Consider the following 26,691-nt stretch of genomic DNA (forward strand, 5'->3'; position numbering starts at 1 on the left):
GTAAAAATGTGATATAATCTTACGGGACCACCATTGTACATGTGGTCTATCATTGATGGAAATGTTGTTTTGTGGCACATGACTATTTGAATACCTGGTATATTATATGTATATAATATATAGACTAAAAGAATCTGTAGCTGCTGCTATCTGCTGTCTGTCACCAAAGCTGCTGCCATGGTAACCATACTATGCTCCAAAGCAAGTATGAGTGTTTCAGTCTCATGTTTTTAGATATTCTCTTTTGGCCATTTTCATGATGCTGGTTTTTCATTTCCAAACATTAAAGCTGGAACCCTGATGCAAGAAGACTTGTGATGAAGGATAAATGCTCATCAACTCTTTGGGACTGAAGCTTTGAATCCTGACCAGTGAGAAAGAATTTGCAACTAAGAATTGGGGAACTTTTGCTGGGCCAACAATTTGTAGTGTTAATTTGTGTGTGGCTGCAGTGCCTGTCTAAAGGGAGCATGTTTTTAAGCTACAAGTTGGACTTTCCTAGCAGCAGGTTGGAAAGAGTGATGATATGGAAAAATGTCCACATTGGAACTTTTCTTGGTTACACACTTTCCAGAAGAAACTTAATTTCACAGAAGGCATTCTTGTTTCATCACTTCTTGTTTAAGAAGCTTGATGGTGATACTTGAGGTCTTAGTATCTTTTGTTAAATGGAGATTTAAAAAAACATACCTTTTAGTGTAGCTATGAAGATTAAATAAGACAATATTTTTAAATGAATTAATGTAATAAACATGATGACACAAATAATAACTGTTATAGGCTAAATTGTATCCCCTCCAACTTCATATGTTGAAATCCTAACCCACAGTTCCTCAGAATGAAGCTGTTTTGGAGATAAGGCTTTTACAGAGGTGATTACATTAAAATGGGAATGGTGATGTGGGCCTTAATCCAAGTGACTCGGTTTTTGGTATTTTGTTATGGCTACCTTAGCAAACTAATGCAATAACTAACAGAGATGGAGAGCTTAATCTTGGCTTTGTAATTAGTACTATTTCATAGAAGAGTTGTTGAATTAATTTAGAAAGCATGGATGAAGATGCTGAAGGAAACATTCTTCCACCTTTGCCTTTAACTTCCCAATAGAACAGCTGTCACTTAGGCAATTTATTGTATCTGTATTATTGCAAGAACAAAGTAACTGAAAGGGTCCTTCACAATTTCTTTGTTATGTAACTTAGTTTTAAATGAACCTATTTAATTTTCAAATAAAATCTGGATTTTAAATTAAATTTGTATTCACTTTCTACCCATGAAAATGTTCCTTACAAATATTGTGATGTTTGAGTGAGTGGAAATGTAAACCCATTTCAAAGAAGGTATTTGTTTACTGTATTCTTGCAAAGCATACTTCATATTGGCCCAACCTGAAAGATCTACTAGCCTTTGTTTCCTCTTCAAACAAGTATAGTCAGTTTTACTTCCTCTCGTTTTAATATATTTCTCTTTTTTGGTGAATATGGATAAGTCTTTTCTTTCTTTTATCGTAAGTAGGAAGAAGGCTGAATCACAATTCAAAGTTGAATTTAGTCTAAGTCAAAAATAGAAGGGGCACTAAATAAATAGGCATTTTATGATGTTCCAAGAATGCCATCAAAATTTCTTTTTAAGATTTCTGTGTGTATATGTTATATATGTATATGCATGTGATTAAGAATATAACAGAAATAACCTATATTGTATGTTGTCCGTCTATCTGTCTATCTATCTATCTATCATCTATCATCTTTTTTAATCACATACATTTTAGCTTGGGACATAAATACAGGTTAGGTAATTAACTCTTAGCAAATTAATTAAAATGGGAATTCTTTTATTGAGGTCACATATATTTAAAGTTTTGAAAACCACCTACCTGTTACTATCAGTGTTGGTTTTCCTCCTTTAAAGATCAAGTGTAATTACTATTTGTAAATTAGTTCTTAGGTAATTATTTGAGTAGTAACTTGACTCTCTTACCTCGAAGAAAAAGGAGCAAAATTCAGAAGACTCATTGAATATTGACTACAAACTGTGGTAATGCTAGATTTCCCCACAGAAATCAACTATGTAAGATTTGGTTATATAGGTTAGTAATGCCTAGGGACAGATTAAATTTGTAGTATGTGTACATTAGTTTATCTGAACTTTAATTAAATAAGGCATACTTTGTATCTTGCTTGTTTTGGTTTCTGTTAGTTTATTCATGACCATTCTAGGTTTTTTTTATCCCCATGGTCTACTAGTTTTTTTAAAAAAAGCTTGTTGAAACACGTTTAATCTCAAAATTATATCATTTAAACCAAAGGACAACCATCTTTTATAGAATATTCCAGTATTATATAAATTATTATGATTTTGTCACCTTTGCTGTATATTTTATAAATAATTATGAGCACTTAATAAACTTATTTTTTCTACCGCTGCATATTTGCTATATTAAAGTCAAATACTTTTGCTTATACACCTGGGTGGAAGAAAAACTTTTCTGTGTTAAAAAACAGAAGAAACATTGAAATATTTGTTTTCAGATTATAAAAAATACTGCTTGGAAATATAAATCAGTATAAACAAATATTGTAAGATCTTCTAGGAGATTAATGCACAGTAAAAGTGTAATATTTTCTTTTGGGGACATAAATGAATGATAATCATTTTTCAATGTAACTATCATAAATTAGACAATGCCTAAATTTTTGGTTTACCATTTTTAAAGGATCACGTGTGGGGTCTGCCACTTATACACATGCCTTAGCTGGCAGATGCCTTTTTCAATTAATAGCTCATTTACAATATCATAAATGCAGTAGTTTATTGATAAAAAGTTTTAATAACCCCTTAATGGTAGTTGAGTCACACACTGGGACTTGCACTCCACAGGAAGACAGACTACCTTCACTGTTATTGAAAATATCTGACCTTAGAGTGTAAAAACATAAGATCTGTTCCTCTGATCTGTTTATTTTGAGGCGGGCTGTTAGATACTGACAGTGGTTGTGGTGGTCCTATGGAAGAGGTGGTTTTCCTTTCTTGACATCATCCTCAGAAGTTGAGGACTTGCATCAAATCCCCTTCTCCTTTCCTTTCTTTCTTATTCACTCCATCCTGTCTTTGTAAATAGTGTATACTGATGTCATTTTATAGATCCATCATAGCTATATATATATACACCATGTAGTTATGGGAAATAATTTATATTTATATTAATATGTTCCAAGTTTTCTGAGACAAGCAACTGTGTCCGATTAACTTTTGTCTCCTACCTGTGTCTCTTGTGTCTAATGTAAGCTTTGGTACCAATAGCAGATACTAAATATCTGTTGAGTGAATGACTGGCCTAAATATCCTTCTGACATAAAGTGTTCCATCATGAGCTGTATGAAGTAATGATTAATTTGTTTTAAATTTATTCTTTTGAGTTTTAAAGTATAGCTTTTAACCCAATATGCCAGCATAGATGAACATATCTTATAGATACCATTTATATGTTCTTGGGAAACCCATAAATGTAAGAATATGTTTGAAATCGATCTGATTAAGTTTCTCCCATCAAGAAGAATGGGCAAACACTGAGTTTAGTTGTGGAAAAAATTCAGCTGGCTATTAGCAGATCTGAACTTGTGATTTGAGAAATGTGTACCTTTACCTGAGGATAAAATATAATATCTGCATTTTTGTAGACTTACTAGGTACTTGTAACAATGAGTTAAATATGTATGAAATACTTTCTAGCAAAGTTGCTATGTAGTTAAATAACAAGAACGGTGCAGACGGTAAGTTTAATACGAATTCAGTTCAAGCACTGTGGTCTAGAAAGGTGAGTAAAGTTTCACTTCAGGAAGTGAAATCTGAGAAAGGCTGTGAAAATGCTTGCCAGCTGATGGGACATGATATGGTTCAAAGTCCTGGGAAGCTGCTAGCAGCCTGTGAGTGCTAGCACCCCGCCCCTCGCCTTGGGGAGTTGTTCAGATTGCATAGTCACATTAGTCCAAGTCTTGTGGAGCTTCTCTCTAATAAGCTTCTATACCATCAAGGATAATATTTTTGTACAAGATTAATAGTTCTAGATGCTCTACTTTCTCTGAGAGATGGATCAATAGCCCTGCATTGCTTAGTCATGGCTAGACATTTGACTGCAAGAACATCTATCTTCACAGAACTCATGCCTATACTCTTCTGCCAAGCCCTTAATTTGATCCTCTGACTCCCATCCCATTTCTCTTGTTCTTCATGACAAAACTACCTCAAATGTGTCATCTTTTCTAGGAACATTCCTTTTATTCTTGCTTTATTAAAAAACTGTCTGTCCCTTTTTATTGTCAAATTTACTTGGCCCTCTCAAAAGAAAGTTGTTCTTTCTCATAGTGATTACATGAGGTATGACAGGGTTGGCTGGGGTCCTCTTTGATTTTGGTTTGCAATATTAGCTCTTTATCCATCTCCCTCCTGCAAATGCCTACCACTGTTCTTGAAGCGCATGCCTCCTTTATCTTTTTGTTACTGTTGTCTATTTACCTATGTATTAAGGCCCTTTTATTCAAGCATATAGATTCCTAAATTGTGTACAGTATATTTATTTGTGACTTCAGCATCCACATAAATAAAACATGTAAAATGGAGGCTTTTTGGTTCTTTCATCTTCTCATCTCCAAATTTCTTTTCCTTCTTGGCTAACCACTTTCACTTAATGTCTTTTCAGCCCCAGAAAACTTACCACTCCTGAAATCTTGGTTTTAAATATTCCATTGTCCAATAATAATCATTTATTTATCTGGAGCATTTATTCAGGTATCTCTACTGCCACAATTCTTCAAATACATCAAGTCTGCAACCCTGAGCCACACCTGTTATCAGTCCACTCCAAGCTTCATTTTTACCCTGATGTTTGTGATCTCTGTCCATCATGAGATTACTCCATGGCAAATATCCTTCAATCCCTTAGCCCTCTCTCCTTCCATTTTAGTTACTCTGCAAAACTTGGCCATGTGGCATTTTATGATTTAATTTGAGTGGGGAAAATTTGCTGGAGAAAGATCACACGACTCTGTGATCTCAAATTTCAAACTTCCGCTCCATACCACTCATTTATCCTTTCATTTTCTTCTAATAGGATCATGTTTCCACTTTGAAAATGAGAACTTTATACCTTCTGTTTTTTCTTCAAACCACTCATAGCTTCTTTCTGCTCACAGCTGCTCATTGTGCTGTCTCACTTCTTCCCCTTCCATTTATACCACAACCCTCTGTGATCAGGCGTCTCTGCCTAATTCCCTGAGCCCCGCATTCCACTGAAAAACCTCGTAACTGGGTCAATATTAACATTTCATCGTCTACATCTTGCTCGATTTCTCACCATTATGTGAGACAGTAAATACTAATTGTTTTCCCACTTACTTTTCTCCTTTGGCTTCTGTTCCACCACCCTACTGATTTTTTTTAAGCTTAATGCTGGCGTCTTCTTAATTTTCTTAGCTGGTTACCCTTCCTTTAAATATCTGGGCTTCTTAATTTTAGGTTCTAGGTCTTCTTTGCTTCTTCAACAAACATTTTCTAGGTGATCTCATCAATTGACATAAATGTGAACCCAGTATTTATTCTGATGGCTCCCAAATGTTTATATTTATCCCCAAGCTCTTGAATTTCATTTCACAATGTTTATCTGACAATACAGCTGGGTGTTACATATACCTTACAAACACAATCTATCCGAAAACAGAAACTCATGATTTTCTACTCTAAATCTCTCCAAAGTCTCCTTTCTCTTTGCCACCTTAGTAAACATCGTCAAAACCCACTTAGTTGTTTCTTCTAAAAGCAAAAGAGAAATGTATTTATTTCTCCCTTTCTGTACTCATCCATCAATACATTCTGTTGTATTGTATGAGCAATACAATAGAATCTTGTATTCTCTTGTATCTTGTATTCCCAAATTATTCTTCAAATCTGTCTACTTTTCTCCATTTCTACTTTCCTGTCTCAGTTCAGATTACTATCCTTTCTTGCCTGGAAGATAGTTTACTAACTTGTTTCCTTTGTCTATTATTGTTCCCTTCAAACTATTCTCCACAAAGTAGCAAGTGTGATCTAAAAGGTAAGTCAAATTTTATTATTCCTCTGCATAAAACTTATCAATGGCTTCTAATTTTACTAAGAATAAAAGGCAGACTTCTTTCCATGAATTACAGAATCACCCATGTTCTGGTTTCTATTCACTTCTTCAAATCCGTTGCAGACCACTCTGCCAGTTGTTCACTGTTAATGACATTCTAGCCTTTCAGAAGTTTAATGAAGCCATCAAAGGCTTTTCCTGTCCAGGGTATTTGAAGTCATTGTTGCATCAACATGTAAGATTTCCTTGCAGACTTCAATTCAATGACATGAAAGTCACATCTTTTTCTTGTGACTTTCTTGTGACAATCTTGTTGATTTCTCGGCATCTGGAATGGTTCCTGTCACAGAGTAGGTGCTCAATATGTATTTGCTGAGTTAAGTAAATGCATAAATTTCATCCTTGATCCTAGCTGAAATATCCCCTCTTAAGGTGGGCTTTTTCTAACCACTGTTTCTGAAACAGCTTCCACCCTAGATTAAATTACACTCTATCCCATACCATTTTAATTCCCTTCATTGTAGTTTTTAGTCTGCACTTACTTATCTTGCTTGCTTACTTGTTTACTTGATTATTGCCTATATTCTCTATGGGCAATAATTGCTGATATTCTATTAATGTTCGTATTCTCTATGGGCAATAATCAAGAATACAAATTCAGTGAGGTCATCTTTTGGCTTATTTACCACTGAAATTCCAGTGCCTGGCACAATGCCTATATGCAATAATTCCCAGTTAATATTTATGAAACAAATGAACAACTGAGTAATTCAACAATAAGAGTAATACAAAAAGATTTCAGAGGGAAAGAAGAGGCAATATCAAGAAGGCAGACTTTCATCCTTTATCAAAATTTAGCCAAAGTAAGCATAAAGAGGCTATTGTTTTCCCATTAAGATTATTTATAAAAATGTCAAATTGTACATGTTCTTATATTAACTCATATTCTCATACATTTTAATACAGAGAGTACAATTTTTTTTTGTTTGTTTGTTTTAAATTTCTTTTCCCCTATTAACCAATTTCTCATCGATGACAAATGTTCCTCCAACCCATGGCCATGTTGATAGAATCCTGTTTTCAGTCTTTGATGTGGGAACTTTCCACTGGAAATTTAAATCATTTAAGACTAGTCAAACATAGTTTTGTTTTTTTTTTCTCTGCTATAAACCATGAACATTTTTCTCTTCAGTGAGAATGTCATCTAAATGCTTAGTAATTCTACCTTTAATGCATGCCTAGCTGTTCCTGTGGTATCTTATGGCTGTTAAACTTTTCTTGGAAAAAATATGATCTATTATGCTTTTGAATTTATTTAAAATAACATCTGCTTATCAAAAAGTACATAAAATAAGAATGTAAACATCAACAAATTATCCACCTTTCAAATCAAGAAATAGAAAATTACCAGTGCTACAGAAGACCTATCCCCTCATACACTCCCAATCTCTATCCTCTTCTTCCTCACTACAGTTTAATTTGCGCTGACTTGAAATGTATGTAAAGGGGATCATAAAATATGTATTTTTTGTGCCTGGCTTCCTTCTTAAAACATTATGCCTGTAAGAGGTATCTATGTGGTTATGAGCAGCAGTGTTTCATTCTCTGTCATTGCTATTTATTGTCCCACTAGACAGAGGTTCTGCAATTTTTCTATCCATTTCACTGTTGATGGAAATTAGGGTTATTTCCAGTTTTGGACTTTTATGACTAGTGCTACTATGAAAATTCTTTTGTATGCCTCTTGAAATACATGTACAAGCGTTTTTGTTAGAAACAATCCTAGTAGTGGAATTGTCATGTTATAGGGTGTGTATATGTTCAACTTTAGTGAATAATGTCAAATAGATTTCCCAATTCCTTGTATCAATTAAAACACTAACCCACAGTGCATGAATATTTCAGCTGCTCCATATCCTTGCCATCTTTTGGTACTGAAAGGCCTTTTATTTTAGCCATTCTAATGGGTATGCAGTATTATCTCATTGTGATTTTAATTTTCCTAATTACTGGTACTATTCCATACTTTTGTATATGTTGGTGAAATGTTTTATAGGTCTTGTGCTCATTTTTCTCTGAGGTTGTGTTTTTTCTATATTGATATTTGTACTTGTGTTTCATTTATCTTGCATGTAAGCCCCTTGCCTGGTATATGTGCAGCAAATATATTTGCTCATTTCTCATTCTATAACTTGTTTTTTAACTTTCTTAATGCCATATTTTGATAAACACCATTTCTATGTATTAAAGTGGTTTAATTGATCATTTTTATTCTTATTCTTATTTTGCTTCATATTTAAGAAAGCTTTACTTAAGGTTGTGAATATATGCTCTTATATTTTCTTATCAAATTGTATTACTTGTGAATACATGCTCTTGTATTTTCTTATCAAACTGTATTACTTTGCTTTTACATTTATATCCATGTCATGTGGAATTGTCTTTTGTGTGTGGTGTGAGGTACAACTCATATGGGTGTTCAGTTAAACCAACTCCATTTATCAAGAGATCCATTTCTTCCTCATTGTGCTAAAGGGCAACTTTGGCAAAAATTAGGTAGAAATATTTATTACCTCCTTTTTCTGTTACATTTTACTCTTTTTCTATTCTTGTACCAATACCACACTGCCTTAATTATTGCAGCTTTATAATAAGTCTTGATATTCAGTAAAACAAACCCCACCTTATTTTGCTTCAAGTGTGCATTGCTATTCTTGGTCCTTTGTTATTCCTCAGAAATCTTAGAATCAGTTATATAGCTCTACAAAAAGCAAACATAAACACCAATTTGAGAAAAATTAATGTTTTTAATAATATTGATTCCTTTAATATATGATCACATCATTTTCCTTCATTTATGTATGTCTTTTAACATTTCTATCCATCAAGATTTACAATGTTCTGTGTAGAGACGCTAAATGTATTTTGTACACTTATTGTAAGAATTTGGTAGTTTTTACTATTGTAAGCACTATTGCATTTGGCATTTTATATTTTTAAATAATGTGCATGTTATTGTAAATTGTATCTTATGCTTTAAAAAATTTACTGGTTGCTCTCATTTAAAAGTAAATACAACTATTTCCTGATGGATAAAACGCCCCTTTATTGGAAAATTTAATAATAGGCAACTGTGGGACTATGTATGGAATAGAAGTAATATTGAATATTTTAAAAATAAAATTCATATAATTAGGGAACTTGTTTGTGAATAATCCATTAATTAACTTTAATGAATGTTTTCCCTTTACCAGATATCATGAGAGACACTGAGGACATACAATGGTCCCAAAATACAATGTAACAATTTTATGATAATATCTATCATATGAATACATAAAGCAAGCATATATAGCTCTAAATCATTTATATATACGCACACATACATATAACTATATACAACTTACAAATTTGTAAATTATTTTTTTCCATATCATCTAATTTAATCCCTAGGACAACTTGTGAGTTCAGTCTTGTTAATGCTTTGTAGTGGCAATGGAGATTCTGCTGGGATAGAAAAATCTCTATCAGGAGATTTTTTTGAATTAGGAACCTGTTGCACTGTATCATAAACTTGCCGTGGCACTGAAGACCCTTCAGTCGATAGGGTACTGATGGCTTTCTCATGAATAAAGTTCACTGATAAGATGAGCATTTATTCCCCTGGGAAGTGAACTCTATGAAGGCAAGGATTTTAATTTGCTTTGCTCACTTCTCTGTCCCCATTATGTAGAACGATGCCTGTGATATATTTAGCAATCGGCAATTATTTATTGTATAAATAAAAATGAAGAAGTAAAGTTTACTCTTTAGTGGACAAAGATGAAGAGAGACTTTGGCATCACTAGTTTATAGATTTAATCTAAACAATTAAATTAGGTGCCACAATTAGAAAGACATGTGCATAGTAGGTGATTTGACAAGAGAATAGCTTGCACAAATGAGATCACTCCAGGCATTTCATTGCTCTATAATGGTACATTTGCTTTTCTAAGTTGTTTTTCTCTTACTTCCAAGCTAGGATCTAATTCTGCCCGCAATAAAGCAATGGAATTACATTTTAGCACAGAGATAAGGATCCTGAAAATAATCATAACAATCTTCAAAGCAATGAATGAATCTTTTCGGATTAGCAACTTATTAGGGCCATTTTCTATAATTCCGTTGTCATAGATAATTGACAGCTAACTGACTCGTCAACTTATCTCTCTGACCCTCAATAAATTTAGGAAACATATATAAATATATAATTGTCATTTGAAAGACATATGGGACTATATTCTCATGATTATCTCATTAGGACTTTGTCAAAATCTTGAGGAAGTGGATTATTCTGTTTCAAATCAATGGTGTAATTTTATAAATAAATTACTTCTGTTATTCACATATGACAACAGTAACTGTAAATTTAATTCAGAATTTAAATTTAATTTACAAGCATAACACATAATCATAGAAATAAATATTTTTTCATAAACATATGAATTTTCCAGGTTTTCTATTTTCTTACTGGGTTGTTTATTTCTCCTCCAGTGATACCAAACTTCCTAATACTACAATGATTTTTTTTTTTCAAAAATTGAGGGCTGGGCACAGTGGAGTAATCCCAGAACTTTGGGAGGCCAAAGCGGGCGGATTATATGAGGTCAGGAGTTTGAGACCAGCCTGGCCAACGCTGTGAAACCCCATCTCTACTAAAAATACAAAAATTAGCCAGGCGGGTGGCACACACCTGTAATCCCAGCTACTCAGGAGGCTGAGGCAGGAGATTTGCTTTAGCCTGGGAGGCGGAGTTTGCAGTGAGCTGAGATCCTGCCATTGCACTCCAGCCTGGCTGACAGAGCAAGACTCTGTCTCAAAAAACAAACAAACAAACAAACAAACAAACAAAAGTGAGGTGAAATTTACATAGAGCACAATCCAGTGGCATTTAGTACACTTGCAATGCTGTGCAGCCACCACCTCTATTGAGCTTCAAAACATTTTCATTATTCCAAAGAAAGCTCCACACCCATTTAGCAGTCAGTTCCCACTCCTCCCTCTCCTCAAAACCTAGGAACCACCAATTTTCTTTCTCTTTTCTTTTCTTTCTTTCTTTCTCTTTCTTTTCTTTCTTTTTTTTTTTTTTTTTTTTTTTTTGGAGACAGCATTTCGACCTTGTTGCCCAGGCTGGAGTGCGATGGCCCGATCTCTGCTCACCAAAACCTCTGCCTCCTGGATTCAAGCGATTTCCTGTCTCAGCCTCCTGAGTAACTGGGATTATAGGCATGTGCCACCATGCCTGACTAATTTTGTATTTTCAGTAGAGATAGTTTCTCCACATTGGTCAGGCTGGTCTCAAACTTCCAACCTCAGGTGATCCGCCTGCCTCGGTCTCCCAAAGTGCTGGGATTACAGGTGTGAGTCACAGTGCCCAGTCCACCAATTTTCTTTCTCTCCCTATGGGTTTATCTATTCTTGATGTTTTATATAAATAGAATCATACAATGTGTGGCTTTTTTGTATCTGGCCTCTTTCACTTAGCATATTGTTTTCAAGGTTTATCCATTGCAGCATGTGTCAATACTTCATTTGTGATGGTTGAATAAGATTCCATTTTAGGTATATACCACATTTGGTTTATCCATTCATCTGTTGATAGACACTTGTGTTATTTCCACCTTTTGGCTGCTGTAAAGTGCTGTGGAGTGTTCTTTAAACCATTGGAAAAAAATGTGAAGATTATGTCTAATATCTTACCAACTGCAGCATTCCCAACAATGATTAAATATACTTTATAAGAGTCTCATGAGGTTACCTCATAAAAGAAGCTACTCCAATGTTAGTCAGCATTAATGCTTTTGGACAATCCTCTATTTCAAACCCCAAATTTGTGTTTTTAATTCTATTAAAATCATTTTAGAATATATTCACATATAAATCTCTGAAGGAAGAAACCGAAAAAAAATGCTTAAGATTTTTATTGTACATGTCATTTTTAAAAAAATAATTGATTTATCTGATATTTTTAACTAACTAAAAAAGCACTTCAACTTCTAACTTTCATAAGAAATCATTCATATATTCTACTCTATGAACTTTGATTTTTTTCTTATCTGGTAACTCCTGAATGTTTCTCCTCCTTACAGTGTTTCTTGCAATCACATAGGCAAGAATTATTGAAAGATTTATTTACTTACACTTGGGAATTCTTAACTCTTTCTTTTTCAAGATTAAAATTTTATATGGACAAAGAAGAAGCAGGAAAGAAGGAACTAATTCTAATTCCACTGCAGAAGGGCTAATATTTAATCCACCTCTCTTCTAAAAATAAATGCAAGTCCCAGCCTGGGCAACATAGTGAGACCTCATCTCTACTAAAAATAAAAAGTAAAAAAATTAACTGAGTATGATGGCATGCCTGTAGTCCCAGCTACTTAGGAGGCTGAGGTGGGAGGATCACCTGAGCCCAGGAGTTCAAGGTTGCAGTGAGCCATGATCGTGCCATTGTACTCCAGCCAGTGCAAAACAAAACAAAACAAAACAAAACCCTGTCTCAAAACAAACAAATAGAAAAACCACAATAAGCGTAAATCCCCAAGCTAGCATTGTTTTTCCACTTTGACCTTGAATGCTTTACATTTTATCAGTAACTAATTAACCTTATTTGTCATCATAGGACATTTGACAATAACATTTTATGTCTAAGCTAGTTCTCCTTATAAAGGTTTTAGATGGACATGGATGTGCAACAAAAGTAAGTTCTATTCTCAGGTGAACTTACATTTTTCTCAGCTGTAGATAAGCAGTAATTGAAGTGAAAAACTGTCTCCTCTCTCCTGCCTTTGGGATGTAATGGCCATGCAGGTGTCTTTTTGCCAACTCTGTGCTCTTGACAATGTTATTAGCTCAAAATCACCAGGAGCAAAACATTTTATACAAGAAACAGAGATGCTTTTATACTACTAAATGAGTTTTCTGGGATTTCTAACACTGCCAGTTTTGTATAAAGGTGGATGCCTACCCTGTGGAGGAACATTAATAGCAGTGAATTCAAAGCAACCATTGTTAGAAGCTTGTATTTTAGAGGATGCCTTTATTTTCTTTTGCTAGACTTCATTACAAAAGTCTCTTGTTTTATTGCCATTACCTTTCTAGGCCAGTCTATATTCGGGTTCTGGCCAAAGATGAAAGTTGTATGCAAACATCCAATGGGCAATACAAAAATCATTTTCAAGATAGCCTTTTGGGAAATGTTATTTGCTTTCCAATTAGAGTCTGTTATTTCATGACTATTGTCACTGAAACAAAAAGAATATTCTTAATCATTCAGTGCATTTGAAGAGCAGTGTTATTTATGTTTTTAAATTTTTCTCATGTCTGAAATATTCTTACATGTTTTTTGGTCAACATAAATCAAGTCAGTGTTCTGTGGCCCGGGCATAGGCATGGTAGGCATGAATAGGCGTGCTGCCCACCTACCCAGAGAAACACAGGAGAAGGGTATGGTACATGATGTAGGTTTCTAGAAAGGGAAGAGTCACAATCGATGAGTCCCTCCATCTTCGAGCTACAGATATGAAGTGAAGTGAAATTACTTGCCCGAGGTCATAAGTATACTCAGTGACAATATTGGCAGAAGCATCATGTCTACAGTTCCCAAAGTAGTGTTTCTTCAAACAGTATCCTGGTGTGACACTGGAAAGAATTGCAAGGAAAATGGCACAGGTGGATTACATCAGTCTTGACTTGAGTCTCTACTTACCTGATAGTTGGCTCCACTATGAAATACAAAAAGAGTGGTACTTGTTTTAGTATAAAAATAGTATGAAGTGAAATTACTAAATGGGCTAATTTTTTCTCATTACCAAGGTTCTTTACTATTTAAGAATCACAGGAAGAAGGAAAAATGTACATGAACATTTACCAAATGACAGTGGTCGTAACTTGTCAAAAAGCTACTTCGTTAGTACTTCATTAAGTAGAATACTTCATTTAGCATTACTCCATTAGATAATATATAAAAAACAAGGCAAGCGGAGTAAACCATCTGGGTTGAAAGTTGTAAGAGAAAGAGACTTGGTTGGAAACTTGAATAAATGAAAATATTTGTACTACAAGCATCTGATTTCTGTATGCATGGTGGCAGGCAAGTAATTTCTTGGCTGATGCCTAAATCATGTTTTTGAATTGAAAACTAAATATCTGGCATTTAAAAGAAGTCTTAAAAATGGAACACACAGATAAGTCTACTTAAAATACAGAACTGAGAATATTAGTTGAGTTATGAAAAATCTATGGTTGGAGACTACCATGATCCATGTCTCTGCCTGGAACCCTCTCCTCACCTGTAATGTATTTCTCTAGGAGACTTCTTTTTAAGTGAATGTTCCAGGTATTACACTAGGTGATTTACACTGATTATTACATTTAAATCTCAAAACAACCCTGTGAGGAAAGGTTAAGTAATCCAGTAGAAAGTCCCACAGCTAGTAAGTGGCTAGCCGAAGATTTGAGGAGTTATGACTTGAATGCAGGCCTTCTTATCTCAGGTCTGAGTTGATATAATAATAACGCCTTCCATGGTGGGATGGAGAGTTAGGAACTTTACCCACCTTTGGACAAATAGAATGCCATGTCTTAAGGAAGGGATTTCTATTCTGGAGAGAAGACAATCTGGGAGCTCCCAACTGGACTACAAATTCCTTAAAGGTAGAAATATACTCACTATTATATTCTGAGCATCAGGTAGGCACACAATAAATACTTGTTGAATTTATGAGAGCCTGGCAAATTTGCCACCCTTTTAAAAAGAATAGTCCATAACAGAAGTTTAATTCCAAGGAATTTCCAATAGGGGCAAAAAAGTGGAGTGGAGGGGAGTTGTCACGTAATTATAAGGAAACATAATTATCCCATATTTGAGTGTGCCTACATATGAAAGACTGATCAATCATAAGCAGATGGGTTAAATCTTAAAAAGAGTATAGGATATGACACAGAACATTAAAGCATTATTACAATAGCCGTAAACATTGGAAGAGATTCCCTAATCAGCCTACCTTAATATGGTGGTTTGGAAGAAATGTTATCTCAGGGAAAAAAGAGAAAGACCATCAGAAAACAGTGTGGTTGGTGACAGAAGCACAGTGCCCTCACCAGAGGTGCTATGAAAATGATTAAGGCTGTGTAAAGTAGATCATTCAAAAACTAGGTGCCACTGAAGAACAGTTGCTATGGCAACTGAAGTAATATAGAAGGGAGAGGCGAGGCCAAGGAAGAAGGAATGACATAAATTGAAAACCTAGTAAGTGCCAGGCACTGAACAATGAGTTTCACAGTTAATACCTCAATTTATCTTTACAGCTCTATTTTACCTTCCTGTGATTGTGCTACTGCTAAATATCCACAGGCTTCCTGTCTGTTCTGTAGAATGGGATCCTAGTTCATCAGATTCTCTATTTTCTTGCTGAAAACAAGCAGTCATAAGAGAGATGTCACTTTGAAACAGAAGAGGTTAATAAAGTGACTACAAAAGGGTGGACAAACATCATCAAATAATTGTGCAGTCCTATGGGCTTGGCCACAGCCAGGAGCCACTGTCACTCCTAGGCCTAAAGAGGCAAGGAAAGGAGCAGTTACAAGAAGGTAGAGAGAGGCTCTGTGGGGAAGGATGCCTGGGAAGAACAAGGTCTTTCAGTGGAGATAGCCAAAACAGGCAGAAGGTAGCCTGCACCTCCCTCCCCTCCAGCCTTCCAGACCTCCTCCCTGTGCCATTCTTTATATAGCAGAATTTCTACCTCCACAGGCTTTTCTGGGTTAAAATGTCCAAGTGTCTGCAGGGTTTTTATTACAGCCTGGACTTGCTGCAACGCCTTTTCTTGAACTGCAAAGCCTTTTCTTGAAGTGGAACCCACTCCACATTGACAATTTAAATCTGCTATATTTTGCTCCAAAATTCAAAAGTGTCCTCCAAGCATTGTGCCTTTATTTGTGGTAGGTGAGCAGATATCTCACTTTCAAAACAATATCCTGATATTTCCAAAATCACTGGATTTTTAGGAATCTATACCAATGTGGCAAACCTCTGAAACTTCACAGGGTTTTGTTGCTATCCTCTTATGTACATGGATCTTACTAATCCTGATCCCCAGACTCATTAGTATAACATGATCAGTATAATAAACAAGCCTGTGTGATGTTGTGTGGTATATAAAGACTATAAAGGACTAAATTATGACATTGGGCAGGAGAGTTGACTGTCCTGAAGCAAAGTGGTAAAGATATACTTTTGTATCTATGAAACTGCTTCTAATTTTCCTTGACAGATTTTTTTCTAATTGGCTAAGTCAACAGCTGTATTCTAGCTGCTGAAGACTGTAGTGATTTTTCCTCATCTGGAGCTGCAGATTAAAACATAACTCAGTCATTATCCAAGACCTATCAAGCTTATGCACCAGCCAAACAAGCTATTTAGATGAACACATGGTATGAATCAACTTCCCCTGCATTTACAAGATTGTTTGTTGTGGAATTCATTTTTTCCATTCACCCAGGCATGTGGTGTCACTTTTGGGTTGCTATATTTTGCAGGGTGTAAGGGAGAAGGCATAAGAAGAGAGAAGCTTTACTAAAACCAAGGAGAATGGATTTATGGAGAGGGCCATCTGGCAAAAGCTGGGACCTTCAGGAAAGATGAAACCAACTCCCAGCAACCCAGCAGGGAGGGTCCTAAGGGAATCCATAAATACCCTAAACTCATCCTTTTCTATCATCTCAACATCTGCTTGTGTTTCTCATTGGCCAAACCAACCAGAAGCCAGAGGATGTGGCAGCTATTAGTGCATGCCATACAGATCAACCTCCCAGATGGAGCATAAGCAAAGTGAAGAAGGATGGAGAATATAGTGGGTAAGGTGGGAGGTTTTTTAATAAAAATAGCCAAAATATAAGCCTTTCACAATTTTAGTACATTATTACTAGTCTTTAGAGGGAAGCGATCAAAAGTGGTAAAATTACGAAGTTTATGGCATTTTACAAATGTATTTCAAACATGAGTCTTGGGCTACATTTACTGACGCCATTTTTACATATAACTGGAAACTAAGTTGAACTTCTAGCCCCAGTTTTTAGCTCCTGTATTTGGAATCAACTCTTCCATCCCTCTAACTCTTCATTTAGAGCTGGTCATTTGAACCTCTTCATACAGAATGGGTACTTTTTACGTCATGTGGGACTGAACGTGCAAAAGGGAAAAGAATGAATTATAAAAAGGCTCTGATCTCCAAGGTCCTGTTGTCTCATAAACTCTATTTCATTGAGCCTCTTTCCCATTACAAAACTGCTCATATCTGTGATTTTTCTCTCAAGCATTCACTAAGAATTGTTTCTGTTCTTTCTTTTGGTGGGATGAGAATATTTGGAAATGCTGCTTGGAAGGACCATATGCCCATCTCTGCCCTTTCTTTAAAGGACTATGTTTGCTTAGTATTTTCTGTGTCACAGAATCAAATATTTACCCTCCCTCAGCAGTAACAGCTGTTCTTAAAACCATTTATTTGCTTCTACAATAGAGTACTTCTGACTAATTTTCTCATGTCCAAAGATTCGTGCTTTACATTTATGTGCTGGAGGATGCTGGTACTAACCAAGTGGTTATGTGATGAATGTGTTGGTCTTTGGTCTCTTTGTTTAATCTCATGTTTCTGGGTGGGCCAGAATTGAATTTTGAACTAATGAATTTTGAAATATCAAACTCATACATCTGGACTCTAACATGCAGTTATTTCACAGTCATGAACAATCTGTAAATACTAAACTGGCTTGAGATTCCAAGCATTGTAAGACACAATAAAGGGGTACCTCTTTAATTCCACATTTCAAATAGGGCCTCTCACCAATCAAATGTTGTATGCCTCACACTGAATTTTGAAGAGTACAGAGGAATTGCCATTCCAGAAAAACAGATAGTCCTATGATAGGTAAGAATTCCCATTCTTTTCTGAACTTATAGGCGATTAAGTTTGGTAACTAAATAAAAATTTAAAGGAAACATTTTAAATCTTACATTAGTTATTTCCTCCTCAATTGGTTCAGGGAATTTGAGCTATAAAAAAAAAATAGAAAAAAAAATCACCGATGATAAACATCTGGTTGAGTTTTGCTAGTTATTTATATTTTAAGCATTCCTGCTTTCACTATTTGAATGAATGAAATTGAAGTGGGATAATTGTTACTGTTCATAACTCTGAACTTTCAAAAGAGAACATGGCATTGTTTTTGAAACCTTAGTAATGTGGGAAATTGTTTGTCATTCAATTAACTTGCTCATTTTTGGTGAACATCGCATACCCCAGCAGAAATGGTGTGGTTTAAGGGGTGCATTTTCTAGCAGTCAGGGTCTCTTAACTCTCTACTCAATGATCTCTAGGGTGAAAGTGTCTGTTAGAATACAAGTCTCTTGTCCAACTAGCGACCCTTTAAAGAAAGGAATCTGGGGAAAGTCTGGCAGAATTGTAAATAAAGCATATGGTTCAGTTATACCAGAGTGGGTGCCCACAGAAACGAAATGCTTGATTCAAGGCTATTTTTAAGTGGAGAAGAATATTCTTGTTTGATTTTATTACATAAGGATTTTGTTTTAGCAAAATATGGAACAGATAGAAAAATTCAATTGCCACTGGTAGCAGTTTTTGCCTATTTCGTGTGTAAAATAAATATGAAGATAATTAAGATAATTTCTAAATTACCACTAATTTACATGTTTTAGTGAAAATGGGCTGGTGTATTGTTCCTTAGATAATAGAGATTTAAAAAATGTTTCTTATGGCAAACTTTAATTGTATAACACAGTGAAGAGAATAGTATAATGAAATCCCATTACCCACTATCACATTTAAACAATCTTAATCACAGAAGTAACTTTTTTCTATCATAATTTCAGAAAACTTGAGAGACATTGGGCCTCAAAGATATCAGTCTGACAACAATAACCGTATTTGGCAGATGTGGCAGTTGAGGGCGAACAAAATTGAGGGAGTTGACCAAAGTCCTCAGTGGCAGAGCCGGAAGTAGAAACCCTGTCATCCAGTTGACAGCTTAGCAGCATAAAATATGCAAACTTTATTTTTGATTTTCAGTTTTTTAAACTGGAAAGTGAAACTAATAACCATAATTTACAGTGTTGATGTGAGTGGAAGCCATGTAAAGAGGCTAGGTCCTTTCCTGGAAGGTAATGGGTCATCCAAAACATAGATCCCTCTCTCTCCTTCCTCACTTATCTCTAGCATCTGTAGCCACACATGGTAAAAATCACTCTATTCAGCCTGGGAGGCTACCGTGAAACAGAAACTTCAGCCCGGGGTGAAAAGCCTCTATCAGAAACCACAGCGGTTAGGGGAAAGGAGGGAAAGCACAAATACCTAAGCTCAGAAAAGAAGGCAAAAATGTTAACAGTTGGCCATCTGTCCAGAGAGGCAATCTAGAGTGGACAGTGTACAGCCAAATCCCCAAATCAAACAGCTATTAATATATGAGCTAGACATCCCACAAGGTCACACTTAGGACTGGGGCACTGTTCTGGTTTATCTTAGGGATCTGGCTCTCCGGATTATGAGTAGAGCAGAACTGATGACGTGATTGACAAATACTGAAAGAGAATGCATATGTAAGCACATTAAGAGGAGAAAAGAGAGGCAGAGGCTAAGATCAATATCAGAGATCAATTTTGCCCTCATGTTTGTTTCTTAAATGCCAACTAAAATAATTTTGGACTTTAATTTATTGCCTCTTTGTTTATGACATCTGTAGATGTCAGGTAATAGTGTAACATCTTAGCAATTTGTGAACATGTGGAAACCAGGACTCTGTGTTCTTGGAATCTTTGCTGAGATTTTTATCTTATAGCATGGACAAAGATCCCAATCAATGGGAATTGCCTGAAGTTGTTACATGCATGTAACAATCTACTTTTATTCAAGCGTACTGGAATTGTTTGTCCACTGACTTCCTTCAAGAGTGAAATGAAATAATAAGTTACAGTTAATGTTTCTGTTATTAAAAGCCCTGCCTTTTAATGTATTACTTTTTTTCTTATTAAAGTGCTCATTAAGTAATAATTTCTTTGGCCTGGCTTACATGGTCAAATTGTCTGATATTATGAGCTTTGGTCACTTTCAAATTCCACAAATAAATACCATAACATTTTTGTACAATATCACTTAATAAAGCAAAATAACTTAAAATCTAGCCAATTCTTTTTGCTGTTTTTTTCCTTCTTAACACATGTGTGTTTTATCAAATCTCAAATCCTGTTATAGATAAAGAATGCTGGCCAGGCACAGTGGCTCACGCCTGTAATCCCAGCACTTTGGGAGGATGAGGTGGGCAGATAACCTGAGGTCAAGAGTTCAAGACCAGCCTGGTCAACATGGCGAAACCCTGTCTCTACTAAAAAGTACAAAAATTAGCCAGGTGTGGTGGTGGGTGAGTAGCGCCTGTAATCCCAGCTACTCAGGAGGCTGAGGCAGGATAATAGCTTGAACCTGGGAGGCTGAGGTTGCAGTGAGCTGAAATGGCACCACTGCACTCCAGCCTGGGAAACAAGAGTGAGACTCCATCTCAAAAAAAAAAAAGAAAAAGAAAGAAAAAGAAAAACAAAACAAAACAAAAAAACTGCTGAATTTAGGCTTCTCTTTTGTCAATTGGCAGAAAACATCTTGCTATTAATATAATTTGTTATTTAGAAATTCATACTGGCATATAAGAAACATCTCACTTAAAATTGAGTCTTCAGGAGTTTAGAAATAATTTAAATGAGGCAACAATATTTTATAACAAAGTACCTAAAGTAAGACTTGAACATTTACCAAAGAAAATAAGTTTTTTTGTCTTTCTATGGTTCAATAGTTCAAAAAATAGATAAAGCAAGCAGCAATCATTAACGTATATTTCTGGAATTGTTTTTGTGATTAGCCCACTTTAACAGTAACTTTAGGGAATGGCTAACAGTAACTTTAGTGAATGGCTCCCGAGGTGTTAAGTTTGATTGAGAAACAGCAATGCATGGATGAGGAGATGTGGATTCTATCAGGGTAGGTTGGTTGTATACATTGCTTGGTGAGATCTGATAGAGGAGTGGGGATGCCATGGAGAAACGTAAGTGGGCAGAGGTAGGAAGTTAAGATCTAGAATAGGAAGTGCATGTATGGTGCACAGATAGACTTCACTTACCTCACATTTTTGCCTTTGGCTGATCTCATTAGGATCATAACATTTTACAAGACAAGCTCCATGACTTCCTCTGTATCAAGACATTATTTTAATGCCTAATCAGAACTCATTCTTCCGTAAACTTAAATACTTTGCCATTTGCCCTAACCTTAGAGGAACTGATGAGGCACACATTGTTACACTTAAAAACTTGGCTTTGTATTTGTTTGATCAAATAGGTCTGTTTTCTTATTTAAATTCATACCAAGATTAAATTAAATAAATATTTTTTTGGCTACTGAGTGTTTTCAGATCCTAGTAAGTATTGGTGTCCATTCTCATGCTGCTTTAAGGACATACCCAAGATGGGGTAATTTATAAAGGAAAGAGGTTTAATTGACTCACAGTTCTGCAGGGCTTGGGAGGCCTCAGGAAACTTACAATCATGGTGGAAGGGGAAGCAAACATGTCCTTCTTCACATGATGTCAGGAAGAAGAAGTATGAGCAAAAGGGGGAAAGCCCCTTATAAAACTATCAAATGTTATGAGAATTAACTCATTATCATAAGAACAGGCTGCCATAAACTGCCCACATGATTCACATCTCCACCTGTTCCCTTCAGTAAACACATAGGAATTATGGGAACTACAACTCAAGATGAGATTTGGGTGGGGGCACAGCCAAACCATATCAGGTGTTAAGGGCAGAAGGCTAATTACATCACTATTTCTATTTATTTTACAGCTTTGCTTCCAAGACAGGATGCTTATTCATTCAAGTGTAGTACACCAAAAAGGAAGGGTGGTTCCATCTGTGAAAATATGATAATATGAGCTTTTACTGGGCTAGGACTGATGAGTGAATAGAGATAATTATGTGTGTTACTTATAAATACTATATACTCTAGATTTTGATTTTTCTCTGACTTAACTCTTTGCAGGTAACCAAGTAATTATTTGAGGAGTTAAAACATTTTCAAAAAGAATACAGTTTTTAAAAAATCACACTGTACTCCACTCCTATATGTCATCCCTTTGTTTTTTTTTTTTTTTTTTTTTTTTTTTTTAAACAGGTCCCAAATACTTACCAGCCATTTCTACATTCCCAATTTTGCACTGATGCATTTGACCTATTGAGAATTGGTACACTGAAATATACAATGGTAGACTGCTTATTATGTTAAAATATCTTGATTATTTAAAAACCTAGCTTTGCAAATATGCTTAACAAAACTACTTTATTTTTACATTAGTGCATTTCTAAATGTGTAATATTTCTAGAGAACAATTAATAGACTTGTAAAGATACCATTATTATCTACATCTGTCTCTTACTTTCTCTTTGTGTGTGCAAATATCTATTAAAAAAATGTAATAAAAGATGCTAAAACGTTAGCATTCTAAATATATTATTATATAGAAAAAGACAGTATGTATTATACAAAATGTATTAAATGTTTGAAATGCATTTTAATCTACATGTGAATTCAGTAAACTCAAAGCTTAAAGGAACTTCACAGCTTAGCAGAGTCAATTCTGGTCTTTTTTCGCCTAATAAGTAAAGAGTATTGTTAATATGGAAACCACATTTAGAAAAAATAATAACTATTATTCCAAGTATTTAAATATCCATGGTAAAGTCAGTAGAATAATTTACTCTTTAGTGATAGAAATGCTTAAACATTTAGAATATATTGTACATTCTGATCACAGTACATATTTTACAGTTTAAAACTAAATTTCAAGAAGTTTCTTTTGTTATTAAAATGAATGGTAAGCCCAGTACTCCTCCGAAGATTGATATATTAGTTTTTTTAAAAAATATTTGAACAACTATATAAAACATTTGGTAGTGCCTTTTGGAAGTAAAGAGTACCATTCATCAAAATTGGCTGTGTGGTAACACCATAAAAGAAACAAAACTATATTACCACAAAAATAGTGGTAATAATGGATAAAACAATGTATTGTTAGAATAATTTCTACATGTAATTTTTAACAGATTAGATATTACATATTTGTTTTTTATGTAATTAAATATTCTAAAATTTGATTTTCATTTAGTCAGACATTATCTACCTGGCTACTGAACTGCTAAATTAATATGTCGCATTACTCCATGATATATCACAGGAAATATTGACTCAATTTTAGCATCTTCTATGGCACTTAATGGAAAATACTGTAACTGTCTCCTTCAAAGTCAGTGAAATGCATCTTTGCAGCCCTGCCCAGAGCTTTTTATAGATCAGTTTTCTCTCTTACATAGTAGAATGATTATGTTCTCATGTACTTGGATTCCCCATGGCTGTGCACCACCCTTGTAGAGAGAGGCTCTGGAGGGCGGCAATGGCAGTATTTTCTTCGAAAGGTAATTCTTGATCTCCAAGCCACCTGTAGATATTACATAGTTAAGAGGGGTGTGGTTGGCTGACTGACAAACAAGAAGAGGCTCATTAACCAAAAGTGGAAGGAGACTTTCTTGCTTGCGTTTTCCACCAGCTTTGACTTTTAAGAAGCCACTTTCATATTACTTTGGTTCAAAGCCTTGAAGATATATAAACAATAAATATATCTGGCATCCCTATTACCACCTTATCCACTTTCTACTTTTTTATTTCTTTTTCTCATTTATTAATAATGGGTTGGGAGGAGGGGCTGTGCCAAATTCTGTGAAGTATTATCCTACTTAAAACTGACATGGAGTGGGATCAGTAGAGCTTATGAGTTAAAAGGCTTCAAGCAAACCTCTACATTGAGGCAAGAGATTCAATGTGAAGCTTAAAATTTGCATAGGGCAACAATCCTTTGACCTAAAATGTATCATCTATTTTTGCTGAAATAATTCTTAATGAACCACACGAGTTAGCAAGGTTCTCTACCAAAACAAAAATAAACAACAACAACAAAAGTTTTTTAACCACTTTATTTCAAGACTTACACTGTAAAATATTTAAGGGAAATTTAAAGGTTCACTTGATTTCTGGGTTGCAAGTTTTATTTTCTAGGTCTGTGCCCACTGATAATTTAAAGTGGGATAGTTAGGTCCTGTCTGTTGCTATTTGCACTTCTACTGTCAAAATAGATATGATATAAAAGTGTATTTCTGATACTTTAATTTACTCAAAGAAAGTAAATTTAAAACACTGTATTAAAAAGACATGTTTGTATTAGAAGATATTGAAAAACATTGACATTCTTCACAGAACTAAAGAAAACTATTTTAAAAGTCATATGGAACCAAAAAAGAGCCTAAATAGCCAAGGCAATGCTAAGCAAAAAGAACAAAGCTGGAGGAATCACATAACCTAACTTCAAACTACACTATAGGGCTACAGTAAGCAAAACAGCATGGTATTGGTACAAACACAGACACATAGGCCAATGGAACGGAATAGAGAACCCAGAAATAAGACTAAACACCTACAATTATCTGATCTTTGACAAAGGTGACAAAAGCAAGCAATGGGGGAAGTATTCCCTGTTCAATACATAGTGCTGGGATAATTGGCTAGCCATATGCCAAAGATTGAAACTAGACCCCTTCCCCTACATCATATACAAAAGTTAACTCACAATGTATTAAACACTTAAATGTAAAACTCCAAACTGTAAAAACTCTGGAAGATAACTCTGGCAATACCATTCAGTACATAGGCATGGGCAAAGATTTCCCAATTATGACACCAAAAGTAATTGCAACAAAAGCAAAAATTGATGAAGGGGATCTAAGTAAACTACAGAGCTTTTGCACAGCAAAAGAAACAGACAACCTACAAAATGGGAGAAAATATTTGCAAACTGTGCATCTGACGAAGGTCTAATATTCAGAATCTCTAAGGAACAAATTTACAAGAAAAATACAAACAGACCTATAAAAAGATGGGCAAAAAACATAAACAGACACTTTTTAAAAGATATGCATGAGGCCAACAATTATATAAAAAACAAAGCTCAATATCACTGTTCATTAGAGAAAAAAAATCAAAACCACAATGAGATACCATCTCACACCAGTTAGAAAGGATGTTATTAAAAAGTCAAAAAATAACATGCTGGCTAATCTTGTGGAGAAAAAGGAACACCTATACATTGTTGGTGGGAATATAAATTAGTTCAACTATTGTGAAAGACAGGGTAGCAATTTCTCAAAGACGTGAAAAACAAAATACTGTTTTGAAAATACTGTAATAGAATTCAGCAATTCTATTACTGAATATATACCTGAAGGGATACAAAGCATTCTATTATAAAGACATATTCACACGTATGTTCATTGCAGCACTATTCACAATCGCAAAGACATAGAATCAACCTAAGTGCCCATCAATGATAGACTGGATAAAGAAAATGTGTTACATATACACTACGGAATACTATGCAGCCATAAAAAAGAATGAGATCATGTCCTTTGTGGGGACATGAATGGAGATGGAGGCCATCATCCTCAGCAAACTAACAGGAACAGAAAACCAAATACTGCATATTTTCCCTTATTAAATGGAAGCTAAATGATGAAATCACATGGACTCATAGAGGGGAATAACAGACACCGGGGCTTTTTGGAAGGTGGAGGATGGGAGGAGGGAGAGGATCAGGAAAAATAACTAATGGATACTAGACTTAATACCTGTGTGATGAAATGATCTGTGTAACAACCTCCCATGACACAAGTTTACCTGTGTAACAAATCTGCACTTGTACCTCTGAACTTAAGTTTTAAAAAAGAGAAAAATATACACAAAATTGCACTAATTGTCCAGGGTGTCTCAATCCAGGGGCAAAAACCACTATTTTTTTTTAGTTGAAATTACGCTTTATGTGTCCTTCTGTATCCTGCTTTTTCTAGTTAACCTTATATTGTAAGAATTTTTCTTATGCCATAATTTTCAAGTGTACATAAAAGCTTAATAGTATTTCAATACATGTATGTTACCTTAACTCACTGAACCAATAATATATTATTGAACATTTAGATTGCTTCTGATTTGCTGGGAGTAGGGACTTACTACTATAAAAAATACACAAGAATGTAAAAACACACATGAGGCTGGATCTGTACTTTTGATCCTTCTTTGAACTTAGAACATAGAGCAGGGACTCAATGTCTACTTGTTAAATTGAAGAAGAATGAACACATACTTGATTATTTCTAGATCTTGGTGGAATAAGATTTCTTCCTGTCACAATAAAATGAAAGAAGATAACATGAATTCATAGCAGCATTGGCAACTCGAAGGTGGTATTACTAATAGATCACAATAGTGTAGAATTTCTGTATAACAAAAGGTTGATGGTAACCAATTGATGTTAGGACTCAACAAGGCTGAGAACACTTTGTATCTATGTTCGTCAGGGATACTGGGCTGTAGTTCTGTTTTTGTTTTTTTGTC

This window comes from Theropithecus gelada, chromosome 5 (assembly GCF_003255815.1).
Source record: "Theropithecus gelada isolate Dixy chromosome 5, Tgel_1.0, whole genome shotgun sequence".
Taxonomy (NCBI): Eukaryota; Metazoa; Chordata; class Mammalia; order Primates; family Cercopithecidae; genus Theropithecus; species Theropithecus gelada.